Consider the following 9465-nt stretch of genomic DNA (forward strand, 5'->3'; position numbering starts at 1 on the left):
CCCCTGGGGAGCTGCAGGGGAGCATCCTGCACTGCAGCACCTGCTGCAGGTGAGCTGCTGCTCTGATGTTCTGCCCAGCAAAGCCACATCACAGCTCTCAGGGCAGCACAGAGATGAAGAAGTGACAGTATTTCCCCTCCACGCCTCTTTCCCCGTGGAGATAAAAGAAGATTTGTGCTGCTGAGGATGCTCTGGGTGCCTGCTCCTAACCTCCACGTGCCGTGGCTGGGGCAGCACTGCTGAGGCTGGGTCAGTTTGCAGGAAGAAGGACAGAGAGGGCTCAAAACAGCAATCCTGTGTCAGCAAGTGTTTGGGGAGGCAGTGACATGGGCACAGAAAGAATCACCTTTTCCCACGTGTCTTCAACTGGCTGTGCTGGAATTGCCTATGCTGCTTGTTAACAGGGGTGAAAAAAAGTAAAAATCAAGATGTGCAATGGGCAACAGAGTGAAGTCAGCACAGCCTTGCAAGATAATAACAATAATATTCATTAACATTCAATATACAAATTATCCCTTGAAACCCCAGCCTGGAGATTTGCCAGTTTTCAATACACGACAATGTTGTTTAATATGTTTCCAGCACAAGAGCATTGCCAAGGCTGTGCTGGATATGTGGCATCACAAAACCATCAGCTGAATGTCCTGCCACGCGCAGGGCAAGGGCTGTGCCTGCCTTTTGAGGGGGATATTTATCTTTAAGACAGGATGCCTGTTCTGCAAATTCAGTCCCCCAAGGAATTAGGAGGTGATTTTTTTTCCTTGATGTTCCCTACTCTTGATATTAGTGAAAGCAGAGGGCTTTTAGGGCAGCTTTCACAAAGCTGGCTGTATGCAGAGCTGTTTAGGGAGCATTTGCACTGAGCCCTGGGAAGGAAAAGGGCAGTGGGGTCCCATGGAGCAGTGTGTCTGTCTGTCCATCCCTCTTGGAAAGCTCTCAGGATCCCTCCTGTCTCTGCAGGAACGAGGAGAAGATCCTGTCCCATCTGCTGTTAGATGGGCTGCATGATGCTCAGCACACATTTGGCCCACGCCTGGCATGGCTGTGCACATCCCTGGAGGATTTTCTCGGGAGAACTTGGCTTAATAAACATTTTTCCCGTGTGCTGCCATTTGGAGGGTTTCTACTGAAATCTTAAAAATCGTTTGGGTGTCCTCATCCATCAGCCACTGATGCCACTGATTATTATTGATAATACAATCATTCCTTTTTTGGCCACTCTGTTTCACTTTTTTTTTTTTTTCCCTGCTGAAATCCTTTAATTTGTCACTGCTGAAACGTTGAGAGAGGATTGGAATCTGCCCAGGTGCAGCCTTGCAAAGGCAGCCCAGGGAGGGGAGGCCTCTTGCATCCCTCTGCACCCACCCTCACAGGTACAGCTGAGGCAGGTCTGACACAGCGGGCTTGACATCTCAAGCTCTGCTCTGGCCAGACTGGGGTTCTGAGCTGTGCCAGGGGATCCCTGTCCTGGTTTAGGTTCCCTCAGCCTCATGGTGAACTCCCCAGTGTTGGGAACACCAGCCTCGATCCAGCCCCGCTTCAACCCCCAATTGAAAATCTGAGTGAAAATTCCAAGTAATGGTTCCAAGTAATGGTGGTGGCTCTGTGATCTGCATTCCCCAGGTGTGTCTGCTGGCCCCAGTGACAGGGATGCTGTGGGAGAACGTGAGCCAGCAGAGCTGCTGCTGCATTGCCCCCACAGCCTGCAGGGCACTGACTCCTCTGCTGTGGGGGTCCCAGCTGTGGGTTTCTCTGGGGACAGAGAAATATTCCCTGTGCTCTGGGTTTCCACACTCTGCAGCCTGTGCCAGGACTTGCGTTGACACAGGCAGTGCTGCTGCTCCTCCATGAAGGAATAAGCCATGGGTGCCTTTAGCTTCCACTTTCTAGGGGCTTTTAAGGCCTGGGAGTCTCAGAGCAGAGGGACATCCCCCAGAACCTGCTCTGGGCCCTGCTCCTGCCGTGGAGGGTTCACCTGGTGGCTGTGGGGGACACCAGAGGCTGCAGTCCCTGCTGCTGGTCTGGCAGAGAGAGCACCTCAGTGCTCAGTAAAATCTTCTTCCCTGTCAGTGCAGAGGGGCAGAGCTCCCCACGGACAGCAGCTGCGCTGGGAGCTTGGCATGGATTTGCATAGATGAAATGATTTCTCCTGCCATTCATTCAGTCTCTCTGTCTGCCAGCTTCCCTGCTCCTCTCAGGAATCTGAAGTCCACACAGGGAGCATTCAGCTGGCCACCAGCTCTTTACTGAGCGTTGCTTTGCACAGATGTCCCCAAGCAATGCCATGAATTGTTGCTCTATAGTCACTAAGCTGTTTGGGAAAACATTTCAGATAACTGTCCTACGCATTGGGGTGACTGAATTGATGGCATTTGAATGGTCAAAAAGATAGTGTGAATTGGAAACAATGCTGTCCCTGTCACAGGCAGCAGGAGAATTCCAGCTGGTATTTTCATTGTTAATGATCAAACCCAGGGCACTGTGTGGCCTTAATACCTTGGAAGGGGCTGGAGAAATGCACAAACCAGCCTGTCACTTCCCCTTCTGGATTTTCCAAATGCCAGGGAAGGAATGCTTTTAAAATTGTCTTTCAGAGCTCCACAAGCGACACTGTGGCTTGGCTGTGGGGAGGGGAGGGGAGGAAAGGGACAACAGTCGTGGTAGTTGCCCAAGAACTGCGATGGGCACCAAATTTGGGAGCTCCCTCAGCCCTGGGTGGCAAGGTAGCACCTCTGCCCACACAGGTGGGAGCAAACAGCCAGTGGTGCATCCCATGCAGTGGCAGGCAGCACTGCTGGAGGTGCCTGGCAGCCAGGAGAGCTTTGCTGCATGGGGGCTTGGCAGAGCACAGCCACCCCAGCCATACATCATCCAGAGGAATGGGCACTTGGGTAGCACATTAGAATAATACATCATTAGAGTGCTGTTGCTATGGTGATGTATTAGGGCAATACATCATTAGATACCTTCCACTGATGATGTATTGCTCCAAACGTGGCTCCTGCCAGCACCAGCACAAGGACCACAGGGGAAGGCTTGTCTTTCTGCAGAAACATCACCCTTCCCCTAAGGAAAACCATCTGGGAGTAGTGGCTGCACTGAGGAGACCCAGGGCAGGGGCTGGCCCCTCTCTCCTGAGCCTCTTTGCTGTGACCTGCTCCCTGCTGAGCCTGGTGCTGCTTCTGGGGACCCAGTACCTGCATTTAGTGCAGGTGAAGTGTGGGCAGAAGGATCTGTGATAAAATGTGGGCAGAAGGATCTGTGATAAAATGTGGGCAGAAGGATCTGCGTGTGCTGCTGGGCAGAGGGACAGGATCTGTCCAGGCCCTGCCTGAGCCACAGGGATGCTTTTGGGAGCATCCTGCAGTGCTGTTGGAGGGCTGGCACTGCTGAGCCCCCTGTGAGGGGCTGCTCTGGGCTCCTGCTCCCCGTGTCCTTCACGCTGTGCCCTCGAGCAGGGGCTGCATCACTCTGAGGAAACTCTTCCTCTCCTGTTCCCCAGGTGCCAAACCTGCATGGGGAACCACGGGTGGCACACATGGGTGGCATTTGTGGTGCCCAGGCCCGTGGCAGAGGAGAAAGATGGGCCCCAAAAGGAGCCCATGGCTGCTGCTGCTCACCTTCCCATCAGCTGCTCCCTTGGGATCACTTTTCCTTTGCTCTTCCCCTCAGCCCTGGGGGATCCTGGCTCTAGCCTGGAATGAAACCAAAAAGGTGAGCCCAGGAGAAGTTGCATCCCTGGGCTCTGTGCAGGGCTGCACTCTTTTCAGCTCAGTGGGCTAAATAAATTGCTTCATAGAGCAGATTGGGAAAGGAGGTTTCCTTCACTGCAAAGTATGCTGTGTGCGTCAGATGTAATTTGATTTTAATTAGTGGACAAGAAAGCAGCATAGTTAATAAAGTATGCTCTGCCTTTTGCAGGGATGCCAGTCTTGAATTCCTAGAAAATGCAATCGAATCAGAAACACCAGTGCAAGGTGAGCCAAGGCTGAGCATGTCTGGGCAGGGGCATTGTAAACAGAGTCCCAGGAGACACCCCTGGCCCCTGTGGTATCCCATGGTCAGGATCCCAGCAGAAAAGCAGTTTGTGGAGCTCGTGCTGTTATTTGGTGTGGGGATGCCCCACAGCCTCAGTGTTGTGTGCCAGCTGCACCCAGGGACTGTTCAGCTGGCTCCCCTGCCTGCTCTCAGCTCAGGCAAAGGTGCAGCTGCCCACTGCTTCCCTCCCTTTCTCCTGCACTGGAGGGACCCCAGTGCCTGTCCCAGCTCCCTCGTGGGGCACAGCTGTGACAGGGCTGCTCCTGCATCTCCAGCTCTGCTTGTGGGGTGCGGGCTCCCCAGCAGCCCTGGCTGCAGCTGCTCACACACAGAAGCTTGTGTTTGGGCAGCAGGTCTGCTGGGCTCTGTTCCCAGCACTGTGGGCTCGTGGTTAGACCACTTAAGAGCCAGGCTGCCCCCACATCACCCTGCAGATGCACACTTCCTTCCCCTGAAATCTCTGTGGGAGCAGAGCCTGCCCACTGAGGGCAGGAGGGCAAGAATAAGAGGTTGGTTGTGCAGACTTGAAGTATGAAATAACATCCCCTGGGACTGCCCTGCTGCTGGTTCCCCATCATTGTAAGATGTGAGGCACTCCAGGAGGCCAAGGCTGTGTCTGCCCCTGCTGCCAGTGCTTTTAAGGGTTCAGCACACTGCCCTGCTCCCAGCACCATCGGCAGCACCCCAAGCCAAGGCTGCTTCCAGCTTCTCAACCTGTTGGGTTCAATTAAGAGATAAGGTGAGCCTGTGGGCACAGCACTGATTGCTTACCCCATCTCAAATCATCCCCAGGTAGGGCAGAGGGGTTTGTGCCCTGGCAGGAGCTGGGGGTGCAGCCCTGGTGAACCTCTCCTGGCAGAGGGGACCCGCAGCAGGGGCTGCCCAGCGCTGCTCTCCTGGCAGGAGCAGCCCCAGAGGCCGAGGTAGCGTTATTTAAAGCTCTGTTTTCACCCTGTTCCCACCAGGAGACTCAGCTAGAGCCCACCCTGACACGTCTGGAAGGGAGTGCTTGAGGGAGGCCGTGGGCATCTGGGGGAGCAGAGCTGCCTGTGCCGCTCTGCCCTGCTCCAGGGCCGGGGTGTGCAGGGCACCACAGCTCTGTGAGGCCAGACCTGGCTGTGAGGGATGTCAGACATCAACAAACATCACTGTCAAGATGGACAGGAAAAGGTTATTTATCAGAAAGCAGCCCCAAAAGTAGGATCGCAGCGGTGACATGTGCTGTGGCCTCGCTGCCAGGGCTGCACCCCGCGGGGCTCGGGGGTCAGGGGCACTGCTGGCAGTGCCAGGGCTCAGCTCTGCAGCCCCACTCTGTGCCACCAGGCTGACAGCAGCCCAGCATTCCCTCACTTTCCCTGGTGCAGTTAGGGCTCCGTGGGAGGGATGGTGTCCTCAGAGCAAGGCAGGCTGAGATTTCAGAGCAAGCACAGATGCCCTGTGGTGCTCCCCTGCCTGCGGAGCTCCTGGGCTGGAGGAGCTGTCTGTCTGTGCAGAGACAGGGCTGTCTTCATCTGCTGGGAGCTGTGTGTGGGCATGTGAGTGTGCTTCTCTGTAACATGCTGGGCATTTGAGAACAATGTTTTCCAAAAAAAAAAAAAAAACAGACAAGGTTATTCATTTTCAAGGTAACACCAGTGAGAACACTGAGTTGCTGTTGAACTGTTGATCATTTTCTGGTGATGGCAGTACAGACATTTGTGTGCCATGCTCACCTGTGGCCTCTGTACCTGCTCTGCCCCCCAGGTGATGCAGAGCTGGAGCTGGAGCTATGTAGGGCTGGTGTGGGGCTGGTGAGTGGTGGGGCAGGAAGCCCCAGAGCCCCAGACCTGGGCTGGGGAGCAGTGCCAGGGATAGGCTCAGGACATCTGGTGGTACTCCTGATGCCAGGGCTGTTCCCAGAGGAGCACTAAGGCCTCAGGGGTGCCCTCAGCACATCCCTGGCACAGCTGGGAAGTTTTGCATCCTTCAAGCCTGTCCTGACGCCGCAGTTCAAGGTGCAGCCCCAGTGCTGCAGCCTCCCTCTCCCCATGGCCTCCCTCTGATTAGAGCCCTCAGAACAAACCTGCTAATGCCTTTCCCAAGCTCTCGCCCCCACACTTTTGCCATATAAATCACTATAATTAAAGTGTTTGGAAAATGCTTTGGGAGCCCAGACAAGCATCCCCACATGCTCCACACCCAGCTTGGCAAGCCTGACTTCCTGCTGCACCCACCCTGCTGCCCCAGGCGCTGCATCCCTTCCCTCCCCAAACAGCCAGCAGGACACCAGAGAGCAGAGAGGACCGTTCCCAGGCTGTGAGCCTGCCCCGGGCTCAGCACCTGGGCCAGGCACTGCACCCACACAGGGAGAGGCCACAGGGATGGGGCAGGACCCCTGACAGCCCCTGGACCAGCTGGACATGCTGCCTGTGAGGGGAGACAAGGGAGCGCTGCTGCTCACCTCTCTGTCACCTGCTGGGAGAACCAGTGCTCTCCACTGGCTGCTGGAAGCTGGGAAAGCTGGGGAGAAAGCCCCTTGGAGAGGGCATGGAGGGCACGGCACACTGCACCTGCTCCTTCTGCCCATCGCAGGGGATGAGCCCCAGGTCTGCCCATGGCCCCTTCCTCACCGACACAGAGCAGGCAGCACAGGGGAGCCCTGCAGGAGCAGGCAGGGCTGGCGGGGCCCAGGCAGGAGGGCAGGGCTGCTCTGGGGACTGGCAGAGCCTGCTGGGATGGCCTGGGCACCAGGATGCTGTCCCAGCTTCCCCCTCCAGCACAGCTCTGCAGGGCAGGAGCAGGTCCCATCCTGCCCTAAACCAAGGCACGAGGAACACGAGAGGTTTTAGCCTGTCTTTTTAACTTGGAGCAGAACAGGAGCCCCTTCAGGAGCTGGTGTGAGCCACCACCTGGGGGAAAAAAAGCCATTTTTCAAGCCATGGGCAGCAACATCCATGAAACATTAATTTTTAACACTGAGCCCCTGGAGTGCAGATCAAAGTGACTGCGTGAGGAGGCAAAGGGAAGGAACAGAGCAGCAGGCAAGGAGAGAGAGCTGCCTGAAAGGAGAGGCACAGGCATGCAGCGACTCTCAGGAGCCCTGTGGATGTGGCCAAGCAGGCAGAGGGGCCTGAGCAGAGCAGCTCCTGGCAGGGGGACACCGCAGTGTGTGTGTGGCTCCTCTCCTCGCCATCCCTGGAGCCACCACCACCACCTGGTGGCCTGGTCCCCTCCTGGCCTTCCTTCAGTGACCACTTTTGATGTGTCCCCAGGCCCTTCATCCCCACTCCTGAGCTCCAAGGTTCTCTGCCTGGACTCCTCCAGTGGCTCCCTGCCTCTCCTCTCCTCTCCTCTCCTCTCCTCTCCTCAGCTGACACCAGGAATATTTGCCACTCTGTGCCAGGAACATTTGACTCACCTGGACTTTCCCGTTCTGTTCCCCAGAGCCCTGCTGCTCCCTGGTGCCAGCAGTGCCACAGCAGCCCAGGTGCCAGCCTGCAGCAGGGCCAGCTGCCCACCCAGCAGCCTGGCCACTGTCAGAGGGGGCAGTGAGCCCCAGGGGTCACCCCCAGAGCTGGGGCTGGGCTGCAGGCAGCACCTCGTGCTGTCCCAGGGCTGCAGTGCCAGGTCTGGATCAACACAAGGGGGTCTGGTAGTTTCTGGGGTCTCCAGGATGAAGGAGGAATGATTGAATCTGACTCCGTGTTGTCAGAAGGTTAATTTATCATGTTATGATATATTGCATTAAAGAATATTATACTAAAACTATACTAAACTATAGAGAAAGGATGCAGGCAGAAGGTTTAACAAGAACAATAATGAAAACTCGTGACTTTTTTTAGAGTCTCGACACAGCTGGACTGTGATTGGTCATTAAGTAAAAACAATTCACATGTTGGACAAACAATTTCTAACTACATTCTAAAGCAGCAAAACACACTCTGAGGCTTCTCAGCTTCCTAGGAGAAGAATCCTGGGCAAAGAGGATTTTTCAGAAAATACGACAGTGGCAGGGGGGAGTAGAGGTCACACCACAGATGAGCTTGAACAAAGCTTTGTATGTTTTTAATTTCTTGAGCAGCTCTGTTGCAGAACCAATTTTTAGGCATTTTTCAAATAACACACAGGCGAAACAGAAAGGAAATCCTCCTGTTTTAATCAGAAACCCTGAGACAGGACAAACTGAAGGTCCTTTCTGATTAATCACTTGGGGCAAAGGGTATGCTCCTGTCTCTACAGGTGCAGGAATTAAGTGGGTCCCAGCCAAAACCATCAAACACTATTGCACCCCAGAACCTGCCCCAGGGCAGCCATGCAGGGGCATTCCTGCATCCCCTGCACCTCGGTGCTCTCCCTCTGCTTTCCCAGCCACCAACAAGACTGAGATCCACCAGCAGGGATCTGCAGCTGCCCTTGAGTGGGGATTTCACAGGCTGGCAGAGCCTGTGACCAGGGAACAGCTCTGCTCTTTGCTGCCACTTGCTCTTCCTCAGCAGGGAGGGCTTGGCAGCCCTGTGCAGACAGAGCTCAGTCCTGCTCCCAGCTCCTGCTCAGCATGTATTTTTTACCTTTTAATGAAAGCGACTGAACTGCCTGAAGTTGCCTCTCAACTCTTCTCTGGGGCTTGGATTGCCAAGAAGTGATTGACGCATTTAATGGAGCAGTGGGTGCAGAGGAATTTGGCAGGAGCCCAGGCTCATGATACACAAAGGATGCTGCCGTTCCTGCCTGGGCTCCCCGAGCCTCTGCTCTCCCAGAACACGCTGTCCTGTGGGGGTTCTGCACTCTGGCTGAGCCCTGGGAGCTCAGGAGCCCTGGGAACAGGGCAGGGGCTGAGCCACGGGGCTGGGGAGAAGGATTTGGGGCAGGGAGGGCTGTGTAGGGGCTGCAGTGCACGGCCCTGAGCTCAGGCTGGAGAATCCCAGCCTCTCTCGGAGCCTTTTTGGTTTTTCTGCTGCTCCGGGCAGGGTTTGTCCCCGCGCCGGGGGTGAATGTCGCAGCAGATACTTGCTGCTTTTGCACGCACACTTCGCGTGTGACCCCGCGTGTGAAAGGGGCTTTTCCCTTACATTTCCCGGAGAGAAACCCCCCTGCCGTGCACGGGCTGGTCTGGGAGCAGCGCGCACAGCCGTGCGTGCCGCGCTGAGCGCTCACCTGCAGCTCCCCGCGCCGCACCTGAGCGCTGCGGGCGCCCCGGCCCCGCGGTGCCACCGCACAGGAACCAGCCCGGGCACCTGGCTGCAGCCCCCTTCCCCCGGGAGCGCCGCGCCAGCCAGCCCCGAGGGCCGGAGAGGGGCAGCCTGCGGCTTTTGTCTCTGCAGCCTTCTGGGAGGCACCGCGGGGGGACCTCGGCCGCTCCCCAGCTCAGGAGCAGGGCGAGCAGCAAAGGAACAAAGCTGCTGTCAGCGCCCGGCCGTGGGGGCTGACCTCGGCTTGGCTTTGTCATGT

Source organism: Pyrgilauda ruficollis, unplaced genomic scaffold, assembly GCF_017590135.1.
Source record: "Pyrgilauda ruficollis isolate IOZ18807 unplaced genomic scaffold, ASM1759013v1 scaffold48, whole genome shotgun sequence".
In the NCBI taxonomy this organism is placed as follows: Eukaryota; Metazoa; Chordata; class Aves; order Passeriformes; family Passeridae; genus Pyrgilauda; species Pyrgilauda ruficollis.